The sequence below is a fragment of the Mus musculus genome, chromosome 3 (assembly GCF_000001635.26).
Source record: "Mus musculus strain C57BL/6J chromosome 3, GRCm38.p6 C57BL/6J".
In the NCBI taxonomy this organism is placed as follows: Eukaryota; Metazoa; Chordata; class Mammalia; order Rodentia; family Muridae; genus Mus; species Mus musculus.
In genome coordinates this window covers 9,391,546-9,415,239 of record NC_000069.6, presented here as the reverse complement: position 1 = coordinate 9,415,239, position 23,694 = coordinate 9,391,546, and the positions used below count along the sequence as shown (strand labels likewise).

Sequence of the window (23,694 nt, the reverse complement as noted above, 5' to 3'; positions counted from 1 at the left end):
CCAAGTCCAAGAACACATCAGAAAAGATCATGCACCTTGATCAAGTGCGCTTTGTCTCAGAGATTCAGAGATGGTTCAACACACAACAATCAGTAAACAAACTGAGTGACAAAACCCAGTCTCATTAGATGCAGAAAAGGCTTTACCAAAATCCAACCCCTTTGTAACAAAAGTCCTGAGGAGATTAGGGATACCAGGGGATACCTGAGCACAATGAATGTACTTTACATCAAGCCTGTAGCCAACCTCAACTTAATTGGAGAGAAATTCAAAGAATTCCAGTAAAATCAGAAGTAAGACAAAGTTGGCCACTCTCTTCATAGCTGGAGCAATAAGACAACTGACTGAAGGAGATCCAGGGAATTCTAATTAGAAAGGAAGGAGTCAGAGTGTCTTTATCTACAGATGATATCATAATTTACATAAATGGCCCTAAAAGCTCCACCAGGAAACCTCTGCAGCTGGTGAAACCCACACAGCTCCTGGCCTTCCAGTAAAGAGACTGGAGAAAACATTGACCAAAGCGCGTAGCCCTCGGACATACAAATGGCAAGCAGACTGGAAGACATCAGGGGTCGTCTTCTTTCACTATAGTTTCAAATAATATAAAATATCTGGGATCACTCTCACCAAGCAAGTGAAACACTTGTATGATGAAAACTTTAAAGCATTAAAAAAAGAAATTGAAAAAAGATCTCAAAAGATGGAAAGATCACCTATGCTCATGGATCACTAGGATTAATATAGTAAAATGGCCATCCTACCTAAAGCAATCTACAGGCTTATTGTAATCCCATAAACATTCCAACACAGTTCTTCACAGATCTTGAAAGGACAATATCAGCTTCATATGGAAACACAGAAAACCAATGATAATTAAAACAGTCCTAAACAATAAAGGAGCTGTGAGAGGTCTCACCATCCCTGGTTTCAAGTTGTACTACAGAGCTATAGTATTTAAAACAAACAAACAAACAAACAAACAAACAAAAACACGTGGTATTGGTACAAAAACAGATCCATTGATCAACGGAGTAGAATTGAAGGCCGAGAGATTCCTGAGTGTGTGAACAAATGTGCCTCTGCCTCAGCCTCTGTTACATACGCCTTTCCCTGACTCCCTCCCTTCTGTTTGTTTCCTTAGTCCTAGTCTAAGATGTTAGGGTTTCTTTGTTTTGTTTTGCTTTCTCATATTATTTTGTTGTTATGCTGATTGTTGTCTAATGAGAGGCAGAAAAGGAGTGGAACTGGGCGGTAGGGAAGGGAGAGGATCTGGGAGCAGCGGAGGAAGGGGAGACCATAATCATGATATGTTACATGAGGGAAAATATATTTTCAATTAAAAAAAGAATAAACATTAGGGTTATTTTATTGAAGAAGCAGAACTCTAAGTATCCTATCGACCATACATAATTTGACAAAACTTAGATTGACAGCAAACAAATCTCTTAAATATACATGCTCATGGAAATTAAACAACTCATTGATGAATGGCTCCTTTAGATCAGGAATGTGACAGGCTTGCCCATCTCTGGCAAAGAAGTCAAAGCATCCCTCTTTACATATGGTGTCTTAGTCCGGGTTTCTATTCCTGCACAAAACATCATGACCTAGAAGCAAGTCGGGGAGGAAAGGGTTTATTCGGCTTACACTTCCATGTTGCTGATCATCACCAAAGGAAGTCAGGACAGGAACACGCACAGGGCAGGAAGTTGGAGGCAGGAACTGATGCAGAGACATGGAGGGTGCTGCTTACTGGACTGCGTCCCCTGGCCTGCTCAGCCTGCTTTCTTATAGAGCCCAGGGATGGCACCACCCCCTAGTTTCTCCATCCAAACTCCCCTGGCCCCCAGATCCACTGCCCACCTCTGTGTCCCCTTAGAAAAGAGCAAGCCTCCCAGGAGTATTAATGAAAACAGCATAACAAGCTACAGTAAGACTAGACACACACCATCACAGACATACTTACATGCAAATGGGTATCTGCTCTAAAGCAAAGGAATCATGCTGCAGTCCAGGATCCTTGAGAGGCTAAGTAACAATGAAAGCTTAATGGTGGGAAAGGATCTCCCTGGGGAGGGAGCTAGAAGAGATTTTTCAGGTGGACTGAGGTTGGTGGGGTTAGGAACAGGAGGAATCAGATGGAGAGCTAGAGAAATTACTGGGAGAAATGACTGGGAGAAATGACTGGAATTTGGGGGAGTCATTTTGGGAGTGAGGTGGAAAACTAGTGCAATGGAAACTCCATAGAATCTATGAGCATAGCCCTAGCAAAGACTCCTAGTAGTGGGGAGAGGGACCCTGAATCAGCTGTCTTCTATTACCAGGCAAGGCCTCAAGTGGAGGGATTGGGACACCAACCCAGACATAAAACTTTCAACCTACAGTATGACCTGCCTAGTGTACCAGGACTGGGGCCTAGCAGAATTGTCATCAGAAACCAGAGAGGCTTTATCTGGCAACCACTGGGAGCAAATGCAGTGTCCCACAGCCAAACGTTAGGTGGCGGTCAGGGAGACTTGCAGAGGAAGGGGAGCACAGACTGGAGGAACCAGAGGGATCCGGGACACCAGGAATACATGACCCACAGAATCAAGTGACTGGGACTCATGGGGACTCGGAGATCAGGGATCCTGGAGGGCTCTGACCTAGGTCCTCTGCATATACGTTATGGCTGTGTAACTTGGCATTCTTGTAGGAATCCTAACAGTGAGAGCGAGGGCTCTTCCTGATCCTTTTTGCCTACTGTAGGGCCCTTTCTTCTTCTACTGGGTTGCCTGATTCAGATGCAGGCTTGTAAACAAATGAAACAAAATAGAAGACCCAAACATGAATAAGTGTAACTACAGCCACTTGATATTTGACAAAAATGCCAAAGATGATAGATAGATAGATAGATAGATAGATAGATAGATAGATAGATAGATAGATAGATAGGTAGGTAGGTAGGTAGATAGAAAATTAATAAATAAAATAAACTGCCTGGAGAAAAGATGGCTTCTGGCTTCTTCGATCTTTAATGAATGAGGCTGGGAGAGCTGGGTGTCTGCATATAGAGAAATGAAAGTAGACTTGCATCTACCACTCTGCACAGACTCACCTCCAGAAGAGGCCTCATGTGAAACCTGAAACACTTTGCAAAACACAAGAAAATCAAGAGAGATAGGCGTGGACTTCTGAAATCTCAAAGCTCACCCCAAGTGACACACCTCCTTCAACAAAGACACACCTACTAATCCTTCCAGAAACAGCTCCATCAGCTGGGAACCAAACATTCAAACATATGAGCCTATGAGGTTCCAACCACCAGAGGTTCATTTGAAGAATAGTTGTACAGTGGTTAACAGTAAAACATGTGTGGGTTCTTCCTGAAGGAGACCTGGTCTCCCCTTTATCTGAGGGACACTGGCTTTGTAAGCTGGGTCAAGCCCAGACGTTGTTTGAAGGGCTGTGATCCTGTATTTATGATTCCAGGTAGGCTCTTGTTCATTAGCCTACACGGATCAAGTGAGAGTTTAGTAAACTTCTGCAAACATAGCAAGGAAGTACCAAAGAAAGTCAGAGCATTGTGACCATTGCTTTGTCTATTCTGTCCATTAAAAATAAATATTCTCTCCTTGTCTGTCTCTTGCTACTCTGAGATCCCAATCACACATACTATATTTAAGGTACCCAATTGAGAAGCTGTCACACTGCCGTGAGGTCTGGCATATAAAAGACAGTGACCAGGCTCTTCAAGTGTGCTGGTTGTTGGAAAACCCAGGCCTTTCAGGTCATGAGTCTCTAACAGATAGGGCTGTGATGGGGTAGGAACACAGCCAGCCACACTAGCACCCAGGTCCAAGGCAGCTTTGTTACAGTCACACATTAACTAAAATCCTCCCCTACGAAGCATCTCTGTGAACCCTGTCACAAGTGCCTGTCTGTCTTGCGTGTGGCCTGTAGCACAGCTCACATAATGACTAAGCCTGTGTTCCTGTAAGGCAGAATATCCTGCGCCTTTGTGAATTTCTAAGAGTCGACTCCATTTTTCACTTGCTTACCTGAAGACTCTGCCGCTTATGTTTCTTTTATGCCTCCCTTATCTCTCCCCTCCTCCAGACCTCATGTGAGTATCCTCTCACAGCTCTATGTCTCCTGATATTAGGGAAGGGCATCTCTTCTGTACTCTTACACAGTGCACGAATAAGTTTGATGGCAAAAGCACTCCGGTGTTCCATCTTCTTTTTGGGTGTCTTCATCAACGTTAAGCCAGCCTGGTCTACAGAGTGAGTTCCAGGACAGCCAGGACTGCACAGAGAAACCCTATCTTGAAAAACAAAACAAAACAAAACAAAACAAAACAAAACAAAACAAAACCATTAAGTACAGGGATATTACGCAGCTCCAGCTTCACGGCAGCCCATCGTCTGACCTGTATGCACTTTGGTTAATCACTCAGGTAAGCATTCAATGCAGGAGCCCTATCTATATGCTCAGCCTAGCCTAGTTATGTGCCGTCCGGCATCATCCCACCCCATGAACTCATTCCGTGTGTATCCACGTCTATGAATGAGAAAGTCAAGACGTTTTTAGGCTAGCATGTGCCTCTGTGAACTTCACTTCTAACTGCTGAGACCTGAGGCTGGCTATATGGTCTCTAGGCAAAGTTCAGTGGTAACGGCAGGTCCTGGGGTGTTATCTTTTTTAATCTCTTAGGAAAGGTCCTTGCTGGTTTCATAGATGATATAAAATTGGTTCCTTCTGGCAGGGGAAGAGAGGAGTGAGTTTAGGGATACATCCGGCACCCCTAAGGTGAGCAAAGTTTTTCTCAGGTGAAATAAACCCATCAGAATCCATCAAGGCCCTCCAGAATATCTCCATGTCTTATAGAATCACACTCGTCCTGATCCATGTCTCACTTTAACTCCAGACAGCCTTAAAGGCAGAGACTTAGACTTATTTTTAAGTCATACGATGAGTTTTGTGTCAGCAACTTCAGCCATATGGCTGCAGGAGTCACTCTATCTGAAGGCACACTCAGAAGCCATGATGGTACTATGGGTATCTGAGACTGAATCTCTGGACTCATACTTTTCCTTGTTGCTTTTATCTAGAGATGCTAAGAAGCAACCATCCTGATCGTTATGTGCATTCGTTTTCCAGAAATGATCAAAGGCCTAAATGCTTTGCCTCTCACAGTGGTGTTCTCTTCTTTAATGGGTTAGTACATGCACAGTGCTCACTATGTTGTATGGCACTTACTGGGGGCCACCAAGATCCTTATGAGTCAGCACCAGTATTGTTATTTAAATAGCTTAATGAAAGTACCTTAAGCATTGGAGCAGAAGCCATTAGCTAAGTTGTAGAGAGCTAAGTATATATTCCTTACAAAATTGTTTTATTTCCCAATTTTGTACTAGAGAAGTAATTAAAAGTAAAACAAAAACAAAATCACTAATAATTACAACATACAAACATATTCACTGATGATAGGTATATTATTTTTAACTATTGCCACGCGTATTTATCACATAGCTGTGATCACACTGTATATATAATTCAGCATATTGCTTTTAGTCACTTAACATGATAGCATATGCATTTTGCCATATCATTAAATATCTTCTAATGCCTACATGTGAATAGCTGTGTACGGCACACTGTGTAGTGGTTTCTTTAAGTATTGTATTTGGAAAATGTATGTGATTTCCAAGTTTAATAAAGATGACAAATAGCCAATTGCTGGGTGAAAATGAGGAGGCAGGAGGCGGGAGGCGGGAGGCAGGTTTTCCGGGCAATACAGGAAGAGGCGGGGAGGAGGAGGAACTGAAGAGACTACGGGAGAAGGACAGAGAGAGAGAAGTTGGAAGATGGAGCAGAAGCGCATGACCTGGAGAAACTGCAAGTAGCAGGGATTTCATAGCTGGGGAAGAAAGTGGTGTAGAGGCGCGTCTGCCCAATACAGGCACGCAGTTTATAAATACATTACTGAGTTGTGTCTCTCTTGCCTGGGCTTATTGGGGTTGGAGATTTACCACAACACCTCACAGAGCTATTCTGGAGCCAAGATGGCCCCTCTTCTGGTGTGCACTCTGAATCCTGGGCCTGTGCTCCTCTGCTTCTGCGGGGTTCCTACTTCCAAGCCTGGTAACCCCCATGGTAAGACCTCAGGGGTGCTTGGCTTGGGGCTTGGCCTCCTGCATCTCTAGAATTCTTCTTCTTCTCGGTCTCCCGACTAGACTCTTAAAGAACCACAAACTGTGCAAGATGTGACACCTTTGATGCCACCCTCTGCTTCACACCTAGTGCCACATTTACAGGGTTCTACCCACTAAAGCCTCTAAAATAAACCAGTGCTTCTGGCAAGCAGAAAATGGTGGGTCTACAGTGGCACCTACCAGGACTCCCCCAATTCCTGCAGTTGCTCTCCTGGGGCAGGAAATAGCAAAGCCTTTCCCTGAAGACTGAGTGACAGGAGAGTCAGTGTCAGAGCTGGTTTACAAAGAACTTCACCAATAAATGTGGCTTTATGTCCTTTTTGCTTGCTGGGCAAGTACTTCTTGCTGTTTAACGCCTCCTTGCTATATTTGTATTCACAATCAAACTGGGGAGGAGCCGGGTAAGCAGTAAACAGTTACTTAGGAGCCTTTCCTATGCATTCTTCATGCAGAGACTGCAGAGCCTTCAAGAGCACTAGTCTGCTTTGGGCCCTCAGCAAATTCCCTTCGCGTTTAGATTAAGACCCCAAATCCCGCTGAGACCATCTTCTGGAGGTCTGGCCCACACGCTATGCTGATGATGTAACTCCCCTTTTTCTAACTGGGGGCCTCCAGTTCTCATGCACGTCCTGTCTCCTGTCAGCACTTCTGCCCTGATTCCAGCACGCACCTTCTGCTTATCTTAGTCCCTTTCCTCTGCTCCCTTCCACCTAAACTTCTCATCGGCCAGCTCATGCTTCCAGTCTCCTTGCTGCACTCCTGCCCTCAAAGTCCCGCCACCATAACTTCCCCACAAGGATGGGCAGTGCACTTGAACTGTGAGCCAAGCTCAAACCGTCCTCCCTTAAGTTGTCTCATCGGGTGTTGTAAGAGCAGGAAAAGGAATTGATGCGGGTGCTGTCTTACTCCAGACACAAAAGGAATCAATTCTAAACAAATGTGCAGAGCAAAGACCCAGCAGGGCAAATATAGCAAAGCATGTGTGGCGGCGTTATTAAGTGAGTGAGCTGATTGTGCAGTGACAGCCCGCTTTAGTCACGTGACTCTCGAGCAGGGCACACGTGGGGCTAGGACTGGGAGAAGCCCCTGCTCTGGTAGCTTCCTGTCGTAGCAGCAGCACACCGTTTCCCCTGTTTGTTTTTAGGTTTTTGTTCTTGAGAAAACCCCAGGAATAAATGTCTGAGAGACAGGCTTCAGCCACAGGATTTCTACAGCCTAATGTTTGACCAGAAATCCTGGATTATGAACACAGAACTTGTCATTATTTGCACAAGACGGCCTCTTCTTAAGGGCAAGCATTTATCAACATCTGCATACACCTAAGTTTGAGCATCTTCACGACACAGAGCTGTATGTGGCAAGAACCACGGATCTCAGCACGCAGTTGTTTCTTTGTAATCATAGGTAAAGGGGGTTCTCGGTTTTATTATTTAATTTTATGTAGATGTTGCCTGCACGTATGTCTGTACACCCAGTTCGGTGCCTGGGGAAACCAGCAGAAGGCCTCCGAACCCTGGAACTGGAGTTACAGATGGTCGGGAGTAGGAACAGAATCTAGGTCCTCTGTGGGAGTTGCAAGTGCTCTTGACAGCGGAACCGTCTTTCCAGCCATGGAGATAATTTATGTTTTGAGTAAAGGAACCACACATCTGGCCGGAATGCCTCTGTTCACTTGTTTGGATGGCTGCCTGGCAAACTGTTCTACACAGGCTGCCGACTGTTCTTCAGTGCAGGTCAAATACTTTCTATTTAAAAGTTGATGTTATGCCTAAGGCTGAGCTGTAGCTCCTTTAGACTTTTCTTCCCTTTGCTTTTTATAGCCAAATAAACAAGGAAGTTGACTCAGAACTTCTTGTACTTCGTTATCTGCCACATGGTGATGAGGCCATCAAACTGCTTCCACGGGCCACATTCGAAACCTAGTGTCTCAATTTTAGAGAAACATGGACAGACTTTGGGTCCTTTGTCTTTGAGGAGCAAGAGAACACTCTTCAAGGAAGATGGGCTTTTGGTTTTTAGGAAAACATCAAAGAATGTTCCCAGTTCTCTTTTTATGGAAGGGATGGAGACTTCAGGTACTGCCTGAAGAGCTAGGCTTTTGCATGATAAACTGATGGAATCTGGACTGTGTTTGCATGCACATGTGAGTTTATGGTATGCATGTGGTGTGTGTGTGTCTGTGTGTGTGTATGCTATGTGGTGTATATGTGTGTGTTTGTGCACACACGCATGAGGACGGGGCTAGTGACTAGGAAGGAAACAGGGAGACTTGAAGAGATTATAATGCCATCCCATAGAACTTTCTACAATGCTGAAGCATTCTCCACCTGTCCTGGCCAGTACAGTGGCCACTAGGCATTTGTGGCTATTCAGTGGTTGAAATGTGGCTAAAATAACTGATAAATTGAAATTTCAAGTTTATTCATTTTAATCACACATAGCTAGTGGCTACTCTACTGGACAGTGTAGAACAATAGTAGATCTTTCACAGCAACCCTGTATCCTCACCCCAGACTGGAGCACAGATATAGAATAGGGAAAGCCTCCAGAGGGACACTCTCTGCTCTGTGAAGACTATGAAGGTCAATGGTAGGGGCTGGGGAGCCAGCCCACTTGGTAAAGTGCTTGCCTTGCAAGTATGAGGGTCAGAATCTAACCACTAGAACCCATGTGAGCAAAATCCAAGCATGGCAGCACACACTTGTAATCACAGGGTGGAGACAGGAGGATTCCTGTGTTCACTGCTCAGCCAGCTCAGCCTATTTAACAGTTCCAGGCCAGTGAGACCTTATCTCAACAAAACGGCTATCTATGCCTCCCATCTTCACCCTATGGCATGAAAGAACGACCCCAGAACACATCCTAATGCTATGGTGTGCAAAGTAAATGTCCACACAAAGAAAGATAAATATTTATTTTAAAAGTGGCCAGGCATGAGAACATACACCTTTAATTCCAGGCTTGGGAGGCAAAAGCAGATAGATCTCTGCGAGTTCAAATCTAGGCTGTGAGCTCCAGGACAGGAAGGGCTACATAGCAAGGCTGATCTCAGGGCGGGGGTGGGGTGGGGATGGGAATATCCAAAGTCTTCCACACATACATATGAAAATATACATGAGTGTGTGTGTGTGTGTGTGTGTGTGTGTGTGTGTGTTCCACACATACAAATCAAGTTGTTTTTGTTTTTTGTTTTTTGTTTTTTTTTTAAAGCTGTGGTCAACTCCATGTTTCCCTTCCAGTAACTTCCAGTAAAAGTCTCATTGCATGACCTTCAGCTCAGCTTGCTGACACTGTCATTCTGCCAGCTGTCCTGAAATAATTACTAAAAGTCCCTGCTTTGCTCCGAAGAATGTCCCATAGGACAAAATAGCACATGGCCCGCCTGCCTAAGCACCCTACCTCTTATTGAAGGTGAGTGTGAAGCGGGACAGGGACATGAAGCCAAGCTCAGCCACCGCCCTCCCATGCCCTTCTCGTAGCAGAGGGAATGGAAGAGCGAAACTGTGCGGCCCACACAGGTGACTGCCAAAACAGATGAGCAATGGGTGGTGCCCTGGGAGCAAGTCAGACGACAGTGTCAGCTGCAGAGGACCAGGACAGCCCCAAGACCAGAAATAAGCTTCCTTGGAATCTTGGGACAATTCCAAGCAAAACTGGACGGCTTAAATAGCTTTCTGCTTTCCTGTGCTTCATAAAATTCAGTGTTTTTAAAAATCTGCAGAACATTCTCTTTTAAGACGTAAAGTTCAAAATAAAATTTCTAAGATTTTTCCAAAAGAATGAAATAAAATTAAGCTTGCACACATTCACTGAAGTTAAAAGAAGTCCCATTTGCAGAGTCTTAACAGGAATATGTTAGATATTAATTTCTAAACTTGGATCTAGTAGTCTGTTTATTAATGTGCATCTTTAAAGTCCTGTGCAGGAAAGAACATTTTGTAACTTCTATATAGCCCATTTCCAAGTGAGACATATATTTGTACAACATCTGACCTAAATCCACAGTGTATATAAAACATTTGAAGAATTCATCTTATGTCCAGGCAGATACAGGACTCAGTTCATTAACTTTTTATGGCTCAGGCATATAAAACCCACAGGGCACCTCACCTCCACGCAAATGTCACCAGAGTGGCAGGAGGAAGCAGAGCAGTGCAAAGAGTGCATGCTGGAGGCAGCCACCAAGGTTTGAATCCTATTGGTCCAAACTCGGCATTTGCATCTGCAGAATGGGGGCAATTTTGGTAATTTAGTAAGATTATCTAAATAAAGTGTTTATGACAGTTCCCAGAAAATACTGTAAACTATGATAATATTGACCACGATGATAATGGAAGTGATGGCGATGATGATAATTACAGAGTAGGCAGAAGATGAGCTGATTGGAGCATTCGGGCATGAGCTTGTGGAAAAACAAATGGACACTTTATCTAAAGTGGCCCCCAACAGAAGGCTTACTTCTGCTACTCTAAGAGTAACTATCCATTCACCATTCCCCTCCCTTACAAAATGACAAAGTCCTAAGGGGTCTCCGTCAAAGCAGATGCAGATTGCTTGAGGGAAGGGTTAGACTGATGTGTATCTGCCCGGATAACTCACACGAGGCTTGAAATAAGGTAACTGAGTATTGATATCAGCTTCCCAATAGTTCTTGACTAAGCATAACACACCATCAGACACTGGCTGTCCTGGATGCTAAGGGCATATGTTGGCTTATTGGTGGGGTCATCACATCACACCAGGATATTGCTGTCTTTAACAAGGACAAAGAAATCTTCACATTTTTGTTGGTTTGTTTGTTTGATCTCTTGCCTACAATAGAGAAATAATCCCAGTATTTTTCTTCTTACCATATATACTCTTAACAGGCTTAGTCTCAGCTAGAAAGATCTTTCAGAATCCAAGACACCTTGCCCAGTGATAGCTCCCCTGGACAATGTAGAGGAAATAGCAGAAAGAGTCCCAGAGACCAAGGACTCGTTTTCAGAGCTAAGTCAAAGGTCAAGGGTGAGGACTGTAGCATCAGACTCCTCCTGCCACTAGGATCCCACAGCCAGAACTCCCTGGCCTCATCCAGGGAAGTGCCCAGTGGCAAGTCACTGCACTGAGAAAGCTCGGGGTTATCATATCAGTTATGTTTCTTCATGGCCTCCCTCAGTTCCTATGAGGCTGGCCAGTCAGTCATAGGTCATTCTCTCTATAAGCCCTGTTGCCTGGCAACACAGCTCACATCTATTTCTATCAGGTTTCCAGGCAAACAGGCTAGTATACTAAGCCAAGGTCCTTTCATTTGTTTTCTTTAAGAAGGAAACACATTTTGTTCCCCCTTTCCTGACATATCCCTGGTACATCTTAAAGTCAGTACCCATGAGACTTCATGGTAGCCAGTTCCTTTCTCACTGCCCAGCCACCATATGTTGCCTGCCTTGTTATCATGGTCATTCTCACAAGTTTTTGCACAGCTTCTATCCCCAGCTCCAGAGCATGACAATTGGATAACTGTCAGAGTTTATACACAGTTTGCCTCCAATCTCTCCTAAACACATCTGCTTTGCAGACCCAGATAATTGCTCATCATTGTTTGTTCAGCCCCGGAGCATCCTTCTAATGATGGTATCTAACCAACCACAGGCCTGGAACTTAAAAGGCAAAACAGAGCAAAACCACCTTTGGATCTCACTTCTGAGAAATTACATATTAACCCCTAGAATTAACTGATGGGTCCCTCTGTTTAATGCCGTGGTGCCGTTGAGGATCCTGCTGAACCTCGAGCTGCCCCATGCCCACAGTGCCTACTTACCATGAGCTGCCTGCCGCAGAGAAGCAACAATGTCCTATCCCAGCTGTTTCTCCAGAGCCAGAGATATCCATCTTAGTTGGCAATTAGACCCCCAGTTGCCAGCTCAAACACCAATGATTGTACTGGGCTGAGTTTCAAGACCCTAGCATCACTGAGGGAAACAAAGGGGAAGGCTCGGAGGCGGTTGCTGGGGACTCAGCTTTTGCTGACACACGAGTGCCTGGAGGAAGTGGCTATTGCAGGTTTTCTGTGATCTAGTTCCAGCATAAGGCACTGCCTTCCTGCAGCAGGAAATGGTAATAGCCCACTGTGGAAACCAGCCAAAGACTCAAAGAGAGTTTGACTGAATCAAGTCCAGGCTCCAAAACGTTCTAAGTGATAAAATGCATGAATCTTTGGGAAACCAAAAGGATTTCTCAAATCAAGGCTATAAAAGCTAAACCAAAGAGTTTAATGTAAAAAATACAATTTTTCCATAGGATTTCTATGTGCAATTTCAACTATACTGATCCACAGTTGGGCACTTGTTTGGAGATTATTCTATTTGATTTTCCGCTGATGGTATAAAACCCTGACTAAACCCATGTGGATGGGGCGAGTGTTTCAGCTTACAGTTTTATATTCCATCAAGAGGGACTCAAGGTGGCTGCCTGGAGGCAGGACGGAAGCAAAACCCACAAAGGAGTACTCATTACTGACTTGCTCTCCTGGGCTTGTTCTGCTAAAGTTCTTACAGCTCAGGTCCTCCTGCCTAGGGATGGCACCACCCACAGTGCGCTAGGCCCTCCCATATCAATAGAAATGATAATATGTTTCACAGACATGATACTCTGGTGGAGAGGGTTAGTCAACAATAACTAGCCAGCAGAGAGGGCCAAGCACAGCTATTCGTATACCCTTGAAGAGCAGACTTATGCTGGGGAAGGCTATCAAGCACACAGCTTCAGAAGAGGTGAACATGGAGCAGCAAGGGAAGGGCTAGACCCCTGCCTAGCCAGCCAGATCAGTCAAATCAACCCTGCGATCAGTGAGGTGACAGATGTCACAGCCAGATAACTCAGAGCCAAACACTACACATGCTTTTAAATGGCGGGGAGCCACCAGAGACTTGCAGTATAAAAGTTCTGGACCCGTGTCAACCCCTCTGTGCTCTGAGGAGGCCTTGCTCTCCTGTCTTCCCTGAGATGTCGGGCATTTGTAATGAGATCATAAAGAACTGACCGGTCCAAGGGTCCAGAAGGACAGTGAAAGGAGCGGGGCCGTTTAGTTAGACACCCACTGCTGTGACAAATGACTGAGAAAAGCTACTTAGAGCCCAAGAGATTTCCTTTGTAGCATGATTTCAGAGGGTTCAGCCTGGGCCCCACTGCCTCCTGGCCTGTGGTAAGGCAGCAGGATGGGGTAGACGAGGAGGGTCAGATTATCTGACTGCAGCCTGTAGGGTGACACTGCCTTCACTTATGTATTGTCCCGTGTAGCAGGCCCTGTGGCAGACACAGCCAGAAGCAGGCTTTACTGGGGCATCTTTTAGTCCAGTCAAGATTACCCATCAGGCCAGGCAGTGGTGCATACCTTTAATCCCAGGAAGAGGCAGGTGGAGCAGAGCTAGATGCCAGCCTGTCTACACGATGAGTTCTAAGACAGCCAGGAGTACCTGGAGAAACCCTGTCTTACCTGTCTCAAAACAAAACAAACAAGACTTAAACATCACCGGGGACAACTTACAGACCAAAACCGTGAGAGCATTTGAAGCTCAGAAAACATTAGCTGATATCCAGTATGCTCTTTCCAGTTCTCATTTCTCTGCAGCAAAATAAACAAATAAACAAGCCAATAAACATCCAAATCAATATTTTACAACATAATAGCTCCCCTTTCCTTCTCTGTTTTGTGTCAGAGCAGCCTGACACCCATAGAAACCCCGGTTAGGGTCCCTGGAATGAAGCCATGTTTCTCTGAGAAAATTAAATGGAAAAAGCTAAGCAATGAGACAGAAAGATTCCCAGGATGCGATATTGCACATGTATGTACACACACACAAAGACACACAGACACACCAAAGTATGCACAATGTCCATGTATGTGAATATATATACCAAGGATAGACATGGCTATAGGTCAGGCTTCTGCCTGAGTTCTGAAGAGCAAACAGGAAGTCTTGGCTCTGTCTTCACCTGGAGGCAGCCCCAAGTGTGTTTATCACATGACATCACGTGCCAACTTGTAGTGTTTGCTTACCACAAGCGTGTGCTGCTTCTTTTCCTAATTGTAAACACAGGAGAGAAAAGTTAAACCCCACCACCAGGAAGCAGCTACCTGGCCTGAGGATAAAAGAAGTTACCGTTGACTTATTGAGGATCTGGGCCGATGCCCAGCCCCCTCCAGCCAGGACTGCCCCACGGGTGTGACAGTGATTCTCCTGGCCCCTGGAGAACTGAAACCCCTCTCTGCCTCCCTCAAGCCTACAGTTGGCTCTGGCTCTGGTCTTTTTCTAGCATATGGAATGCAGCCAAATTGGGATGTTTCCCAGGAAGGGCAAACAGCGCTTTGGAGATTGAATTAGAACAACTGAGCTTTTTTTTGGTGAGCCAATGGGCTCTATCCAGGCTATAAAGTGCCATGTAACAACTCTGAGTTCCTTTGCTTCTTCTTATATCTTAAAAGCTATAAAACAAACATTTTTTTAAAAAATCTCAAGATGCACTGCATAAAGAACTATTTATGCCCTGTAGGAACAAGGCATGCTCAGGTTCCCTCTCTGAAACTGTATGGATGGAAGGAAACTCTTTCTACTAACCACATTGTTGATACAATAAATGAAGCATATATAATTTCTATGAGTGATGTTTGTTATCAAACCTTTGTCAAATACTGCCCTCTGGTGGACCACTCAATTTTATTTTCTGCTAATTTTCTTTTTCTTTTTCTTTTCTTTTTTTTTTTTTTTTTAAGTCAGGGTTCAGTTATCTCAGGCTGGTCTCTCTGCAGAGTTAAGGACAACCTTGAACTCCTGACCACCTGCCCTTCACCTCCAAAATGCTGACATTACAGAGATGCACCACCGCCTTTCTATGACCTAGGGCTTCACAGATGCTAAGCAAGCACTTTATCGGATGAGGTATATCCCCAGGCCTGATATAGATTTTTTTAAAACACGAGTTGGGGACTGACAGACAACTTGGAGGTTAAGGACATTCTGCTCTTCCAGAGGGCCTTGGTGCCCACTTTGCACAGCTCACAATTCCCAAACTAGGGAATTCTATACCTTTTTTAAGCCCTCACTGGCATCTACATATGAAGCCTGTGTATACACATAAAACAAAAATACCAGCCGGGGGTGGGGGGGTGGGGGGCACCTTTTATCCCAGCACCCTGGAGGCAGAGGCAGGCAGAGCTCTGAGTTTGAGGCCAGCCTGGCCTACAGAGCAAGTGTCCAGACAGTCAGGGGAACACAGAAAAACCCTATCTTGGGGGGCCAGGGGTGGGGTTGGAGTTGTCAGACTAAGGCTGAAAGATTAAGTCTTGTGTTTTGGAAGTAAATAAACCTACATATAAGTTTTCAGATCAAAGATTCAGCATCCAGTGCTTTCTGGTTACTTTTTACATAAAACTGTGACATTTTACTCTTCCTTTAATATTTTAAATAACTGTCTCACTGGAACTTGTACATGAAGCACTTTCAAGGCAAACAAGTTAACTTCACAAACATTACCATATATTTTTTTCAAATTTCATAGAAGTTACTCCTGCAAGTATTTGGACAGGCACATTCAATTTAAAATCATTTCCCTGGCCCATGAGATGGATTGTCAGATAAAGGAGCCCGGTGGCCTGAGTCTGATGCCCAGGGCTTGCGTGGTGGATGGAGGGAAGCACTGTTGTCCTCTGACCTTCACATGTGCACACGCCCTGCCCCACCCCACCTCACACAAAATAAATGCTTTTTAAAAAGCTTAAATAATTTCCTACTTAACTGCTTTGAAACAGCTTACAACATAAGGGCATCTTAGCAGGACAGAAGCCTGAGGCCTGGATTCCAGAGCTTGGCTCTAGACAGTTCCCAACCTTGGGCCAAGATCTCTTTGGGGTCACAAATCAGACATCCTGTATATCCTATATTTACATCATGATTTGTCACTATCAGAACTAGAGTTGTGAAATAGCATCCAAAAGACTTTATGGTTGGGGTCACACCCTGAGGAGCTGAATTGGAGGGTCACAGCAAGGGAGGCTGCGAGTCTAGACATACAGGCCGCTGCTTTGAGACTCACTTGGGCCGCTTTGCCTGTCTACCTAGAAGTCATTCATCACTTGGTGTGATGTAACTGGTGAGCCCCCAAGTTTTCCAAGCTTTAAAATATGCTTTCCGGCCAGCTCAGTTTGGGGTTACAGGAGACTTGGTTTTTCTCCCTAGGAAGAGCAGGATGTTCTACCCAGAGCTTCATGGGGTGAATCTGAACCCCATCTTCCTTATGTCCTGTGAATGGGGACCTTGAATACACAGGAAGGCCCAGGCACCTCTGTCTTTAGCTCCACTTCCCATTCAGAGCCTCACAGCATTGCCCCGGTGCTCATTCAAAGACAGGGAGGAGAAAAGGACGTCCTTAGCAGGCTCTGCTCTCCTGTCCAGGACACAATGCCCCTGGGGGACTGCCTCTGTGTGCCCCTGGGGGACTGCCTCTGTGCACTGACAGAGGTGGGTGAGGAAATGGATCTTTCCTTCCAGAGCAGGCCACACCCTCCCCAGGCATGCCCTCCTGGTCCCTGGGGACGCTTCTTCCCCCTTGCAGGGTACAGTCATGATGACTAAGTGACAGACATGGTAATACAACTAAGCTCAGCCAGCTTCCCAAGGTGACATTGACAAGCTTGTGACTAGCTCTGTCTCATGCTCCGCGCACTGGTCTATACCTCCTGCCTTCCACGGTTACAATGACCAAAGCATAAGTGTGTCCCCAAGAAGACTTTTGCTGGTTTTGTCTGAATGGAGGTCTAGTAGTCCATGCTAGCCTGGAACTCACTGTAGGAGGAACTGTGACTCAGGAATGGGATCACAGGCCAGAGTCACCAAGCAGGCTCTCTAAACTCACCTTGTGGAAGAGGCATGATTTTAACACCCAGGAGGGAGGGAGGAACAGTTCGGAGGAGAGAATTAAAACCTTGAGAAAGGTTCCTCCAAGCGTTGCTCCCAGGCTGCCCTGCCCACCCTTTCTTGGCCACCAGGCACCCTTCGATGTCACTCTGCTCTGTGTCAGCTAAGTGCCTGGCAATTAGTCCCTTGGTCTTCACTGAGGTGACCTCCCTGGCTGTCCCGAAAGCCCCCTCTCGGCCACACTTCCTTAAGCACAGCCAACACTATTCCTGTTTGCTCTTTGTGAGTGGAGAAATACTTTCTTTGAACAGGTCTTTAAAAAAAAATTTTTTTAATGACCACCTGTGATTACCTTTCAAAAAATGTAACAGAGAAAGCATCGTCTTGTGCAAGTTTAGCCGAAGCCAGTGGGAAAGAAAGAGAGAAAGGAAAGAGAAAAGAAGAAAGAGGAAGAAGGAAGAAAGCTATCTCTTGTTAAGTCATGTAAAAGGAAACCAGAATTTCCCACATGATTTGTGAACTGACTGCATAAAACACAGAACCTGCTACTCTGTAACTGTGCACATGAGGGGACTTTTGTCCAAAATTCGCTAAGGGTTTCAAGTGATGACAGAGACCAAATACCCAAGTCTGGCCTCCATCAGAATACAGGGTCATGTGAGCATTTGACACTAGTCCACACCACGACTGTTGTCACACAGAATGGCAATGATAAGCCAAAGCCAGGTGGTAGCACATGTCTATAAACCAGCATTCGAGGCTGAGGCAGGTTTGGGAGTCCAAGGTCAGGCTTGGCCGCATATCAGGAGCCTGCCTCAAAAACAGAACAGCCACCAGGACTTGGTGGCACATACCTTTAATCTAGCACTCGGGGGAGGAGGGGTTGGGAGAGGAGGGTGTGCAGAGACACTCAGATCTCTGAGTTCAGGGCCAGCCTGGTCTACAGATTGGGTGCTAGAACAGGCAATGCTACACAGGGAGATCCTGTCTAGAAAAAGAAAATGAGAGGGGGAGTGGGAAGGGAGGGGAGGAAAGATGGGGGAGGAAAGAATACTGCGATTCGGCTTTGTACGTCACACATCTTCCAGTCCTTGTATACTGATACTCTAGAGATCGTGTGATGAGCTCACTGAGCAGCTTAGTCGTAGAGCATGTGCACAATATGGGTGAGAGGCAGTGTCAACCTCAGCACCAAAACTAAATCACTACTAAAAATCACCTAGGTACACTATCTACCTATGAAACAAGTGTGAAGGGGCTTGCGCGCAGGCAGGTGTACATCCAAGCAAGTGCTCTGCCACCAAGCAGGACCTGCATCCTGACAACGGCTGCTTTCCTCCTCCCTCCAGATGCACTCCCTCTCTGTCTGTCATGAGAAAAGCGCAGGTTGTTATCTCTAGAAAACAACCAAACCTGACAAAATAGAATACAGTAAGACGAAGGAAAAGCTGTCAGTAGTACAACTTGGAATTGGAGATACCGATGCCTTTGACAGCTCTCTCACAGTACAGGAGTGTTTCAGCTACCCTGAAGTTTTGCTTTGTTCTGTTTTTCCATGTGAAGTTGAGAAGCCTTCAAGGCTTGCAAAGAATTGTGTTGAACTTTTTATAGTGATTACATTAAATTGTAGATTGCTTTTGGTGGGATGGCTAATTGTACTATATGAATCCTACTGAGCATGGGAGATCTTTTCATCTTCTGATTGTTATGAAATCTAATATAGCGGTGGGCAGGGGTACCTGGTTGGTCCATGTCAAGGTATCCCCCTAAGAAATCACGCCATGTGACAGACCTGGTATATGGAGGTTTATTTGGGAGAAAGGAAGAGAAGAGGCAGACAGAAACAGATCCATGAGGGCAGAGAAGGGGACAGAGGACAGAAAGGACAGAGAGAGATGGCAGCCAGGAACACATGGCCACAGAGAGAAAGAGAGAGCTGGGGTAGCAAGCAAGACTCCTTATACACTGCCGCACCTGGCTCTCACCCGGTGGTGCCAGACAATGGCACAGATGATGTAAGTGGTTGCTAGATTCCTGGGGGAGTCTGGCAGAATCGTTTGTAAGCCAACACTGATATCTACTTCAATTTATTTCTTCAAACACTTGAAGTTTTTCTCATGCAGATCTTTCACTTGCTTGGTTAGAGACAGCCCAGATATTTTATATTCTTTGGGGCTATTGTGGAAGGTCTTGTTTTCCTGATTTATTTCCCAGTTTGTCATTTGTGTATTGGAGGGCGACAGATTCTCGTGAGTTAAGTCTTGCACCCTGCCCCTTCACCTGAAGCTGTTTATCAGCTGTAGGAGTTTCCAGTAGAATTTTTATCATTATTTATGTATACTATCATATCATCAGCAAATAATGGTATTTTGACTTTTTCTGTCTGCTTTGAATCCCTTTGATCTCCTTTGGTTTTCTTATTGCTCTAGCTACAAGTTCAACTAATATATTGAATAGATATGGAGAAAGTGGACAATCTTGTCTTGTTTCTAAATTTAGTGGAATTTCTTTGAGTTTCTCTCCATTCAATTTGATATTGGCTTTAGGTTTGCTGCATATTACTGTATTTGTTAGGGTTTTACTGCTGTGAACAGGCACTATGACCAAGACAAGTCTTAAAAGGACAACATTTAATTGGGTTGGCTTACAGGTTCAGAAGTTCAATCTGTCATCATGAAGGTGGGAGCAGGGCAGCATCTAGGCAGACATGATGCAGGCAGAGCTGAGAGTTCTACATCTTCATCTGAAGGCTGCTAGAAGAGTGACTTCCACACAGCTAGGGCAAGGGTCTTAAACCCATGCCTACAGTGACACACCTACTCCTACAAGGCCACACCACCTTCCCTGGGCAAAGCATAAACAAACCATCACAATTACCTTTACTATGTTTAGGTATGTACCTTATATCTCTAATCTCTCCAAGACTCTTTTGTTGTTTTGTTTGTTTGTGTCTGCACAAAAGGATGTTGGATTTTTGTCAAAGCCTTTCCTGGATCTAATGAGATGATCACATGGATATTTTTCTTTTGGTTTGTTTATAAGATGGATCACATTTATTAATTTTAGCACATTGAATCAGCCCTGTATCTCTGGGATGAAGCCTACTTGATCATGGCAGATCATCTTTTTGACGTGTTCTTGGATTCAGTTTGCAAATATTTGAGTATTTTTGCATAAATATTCATAAGAAAGTTGATTTAGAGTTCTCTTTCTGTGTCAGGCCTTTATGTGGTTTGGTATCAGGGTAACTGTGGCCTCATAACATGAACTGGACAATGTCCCTTCTTTCTATACCAAGCTGAGCATTGGCACTAACTCTTCTTTGAGAGTCTGGTAGAATTCTGGACTAAAACCAGACTTTGGCTTTTTTGAGTTGGGAGACTTTCAATAACTGTTTCTATTTTATTAGAAATAGAAGTGGTTCCAACCTTCCTAATGCTGTGGCCTTGTGGCCCTTTAATACAGTTCCACATGTAGTGGTGACCCCCAACATTATTTTCATGTTACTACTTTATAACTGTAAATTTTGCTACTGTTATGAATTGTACGGTAAATATCTGTGTTTTATGATGGTCTTAGATGACCCATGTGAAAGGGGTCATGACCCACATTTGAGAACCACTGCTTTAGGGGTTACTGTTCTACTTAAATTGCTTATATGATCTGAGCTTCAATTTGGTAGTTGTTATCTGTCAAGAAAATTATCCATTTCATTTAGGTTTCAAAATTTTGGGGAGTCCAGGTTTTTAAAGGTGTGTCCTTACGACGCTTTGGATTTCCTTGGTGTCTGTTGTTATGTCCCCTTTTCATTTCCAGTTTATAAAATTTGGATTTCTCTCTCTGCCTTTTATTTTGTTTGGATAAAGGTTTATCTATCTTACTGATTTTCTCAAACAATCAACTTTCTGTTTTATTGATTCTTTATATTCTTCTAATTGTTTCTATTTATTGATTTCAGCCCTCAGTTTGATTATATCTTGCCATCAAATCTTCTTGGGTGTGATTACTTCCTTTTGTTCTTTTTGTTTCAGGTATGCTACTGAGCTGCTAGTATGAAATCTCTCCAATTTGTTATGAAGTCACTTAGTGCTATGAACTTGACTCTTTGCACCACTTTCATTGTGTACCTTTGTCCCGCGTGCTATCATCTCGCCAGCAAGAACACAATCGGACAACTGGATCCTTCTGCAGCAATGCTTTATTACGCTAGCTTCAGCATGAAGAGGAAGACCCCGAGCCCCAAAAAGGCGCTGCTTATATACACCTCAGTGTGGCGTGTCCACACCTGATTGGCTGCTCTCTCAGCACGCCCAAGGATGGGCAGTGACTTGGTGCGAACAAACTCTTGCACATGTGCATATTGCTTGTTTACCAATTAGGCCATGCAGGCACAGCGGAAACTGCTTCCCACATCTCCCTCTTTTTGTTTTATTAAGACGAGGCTGGTCTAGGCCTCTGCAGTTACGTCCATCTGCTGTGGCTCCTGTTTTAGGTCGTTCCTCTAATGTCACAGCCTTACCCATCATAGGGTAGCCCTATCACCACTGGGCCCCATGTCTTACTTAGGTTGGTCTGTGCACGAGGAAAGTTGCCCGTCTCTGGATACCACAGTGCTGTGTGACAATAACTGCTAGATGGCCTAGGGTGAACTCTACAAGCGAGGCCAGCCAAGTTTTAAAAATGAATTAGTGGGGAAATCATGATCACCCTATCACGTGCAATGAGGAAACCTCAGCGATGTGCAAGGGCTGATCAATGATCGTTGAGTCTCTCTCATCCCAGTGCAATGGATCCATAAATCCATGGGGTGCAAGAGCAGAGAACTCAGATGCCGACTAATTCTTGAGCATAGATAACCAAATTTCAGGGGAAGCCCCTTGTTCAATGGCCACAAGTGCTTGAGTGATCATGACCTTGTCATGTTTCTGTTGAGATCTGAGTTTGCAAACCAACCATAGCATAAACACTATCCCACAACATAAGGCTGTGCCAAACAATATAACCCCCACCCACTCCTTAAAATAAGAAACTGCAGAGGTAAGCCAAGAGATAAAATCTCCAAGGGTCACTGGTTCCACTCTGGTCCCATTAAGGTTCAGGATCTGTATCTGCAGCCTCATCTGCAAACTTTCCAGCTCCTGCGACCAGTTCCCCTTCAGATAATTCCATAGATCTGTACTTCTAATAAAAGAATCATTAGTATACCTAACAGGAGTAATGCACACATACGGAGTGGATGCCACACAACTCATTTGTATGACATCCATCATCTGTTCCATGTTATGTTGTAAAATATCCACTCTCTGATTCACTAACATTAACCCTGAGGCAATATGAGAATCCACCCTTTGCAGGGTAATCAATGCCTCAGACGTTTTTTTTTCTGCTATCTGACTTATAGTGTCAGCAGTATTAATTTGATCTGCCCAATTAGAGATAATCTTTTTCTTTAAAAAAATATACAGGGTGTAAAAGGTTTATCCACATTATGCACAAAGCATAGTGTATAATTTAAATGAAAACTAGTACTCTTATACACCCGTGGCTCTTGAGGAGTTTGTCGTGCATAAGGCACATCCAAAAAACATTCCTTTGCAAAAAACAAAGACAAAGTAGAAGAATTGAAATGTACCAGTAAAGGTACTGGCCATGATCTTACTATGGCCCACAAAGGTATACTTATCCTGGTCTCAATCATCAGGAGCAAGAGGATCATCTTGGGGTTCATCTTGCTCTTTCACGGTCCTTGTCAGTCGCGTCGGGACCCAAAGTGGATTTTCTTCATCCTGTGAAAAAACACAAATAGCTCCCCAGGATCTGATTAAGATAGGATCTGGGCCATACCATTTATTATCAAGGACATTTTTCCATTTGACCATTTCCTTTGGCCTATCGGGCTCCGAACTATGACGATCAGCTGCAGAGTGACCATGCTCATCAAGATTTAAAAAATTAATAGTAAAGAGTGCCATGGAAACAGCTACTCTTGGTACTGGGGATATCGCATCTTCCACAATTCCCCTTCTTTGTTTTATTAAATAAGCTTTTATAGTGCGATGAGCACGTTCCACAATGCCTTGTCCCTGAGGGTTATAGGGAAGGCCTGTCAAATGTGTCACATTCATTTGATGACAAAACTGTTTTATTAGAGGTATATGCTGGTCCATTGTCAGTCTTTAAAATAGTGGGTTTACCCCAAGCACTCCATGCCTCCAGACAATGTTGGATCACATGTGAGGCTTTCTCTCCTGTCAGAGACGTGGCAAACATGATTCCAGAGCAAGTATCAATTGACACATGTAGATACTGACTTCTTCCAAAAGAAGGGATATGTGTAACATCCATCTGCCAGACCTGTAATGGCCTTATACCACGTGGGTTTATTCCCACATAAGGGGTAGGTAAGAATTCACAGCAATTTTGGCATTGAGTAACAATTTCTCTAGCTTCTTTTCTAGTTAATGCTAAGTGGCAGCGTAAAGTTTCAGCCGTCACATGAAAGCGCTTGTGAAATTCTTTTGCAGCTCCTGCCTGGGAAGACAGAGCAACGGCCACAATCTTAGTGGCTTTATTCGCCAAATCATTTCCTAGAGACATAGGAC

The 23,694-nt window shown here is 44.5% G+C and overlaps 1 long non-coding RNA gene across 2 annotated transcripts in view; it reads right to left on the bottom strand.

Moving 5' to 3' along the window:
• C030034L19Rik (RIKEN cDNA C030034L19 gene) overlaps positions 1–12,220 on the bottom strand; it is a 34,214-nt gene extending 21,994 nt beyond the window's left edge. The window contains exons 1-3 of one of the 2 annotated variants that reach the window (NR_160691.1): positions 12,001–12,220; positions 10,311–10,422; positions 4,175–4,309 (exon numbers count right to left, since the gene is read on the bottom strand). This is a non-coding gene — a long non-coding RNA (RIKEN cDNA C030034L19 gene). Of the gene's footprint in view, positions 1–1,336; positions 4,310–10,310; positions 10,423–12,000 lie in introns of those variants that run through there. The other variant, NR_015499.3, reaches the window with a different exon arrangement.
• Between the last annotated feature and the right edge of the window lie 11,474 nt (positions 12,221–23,694).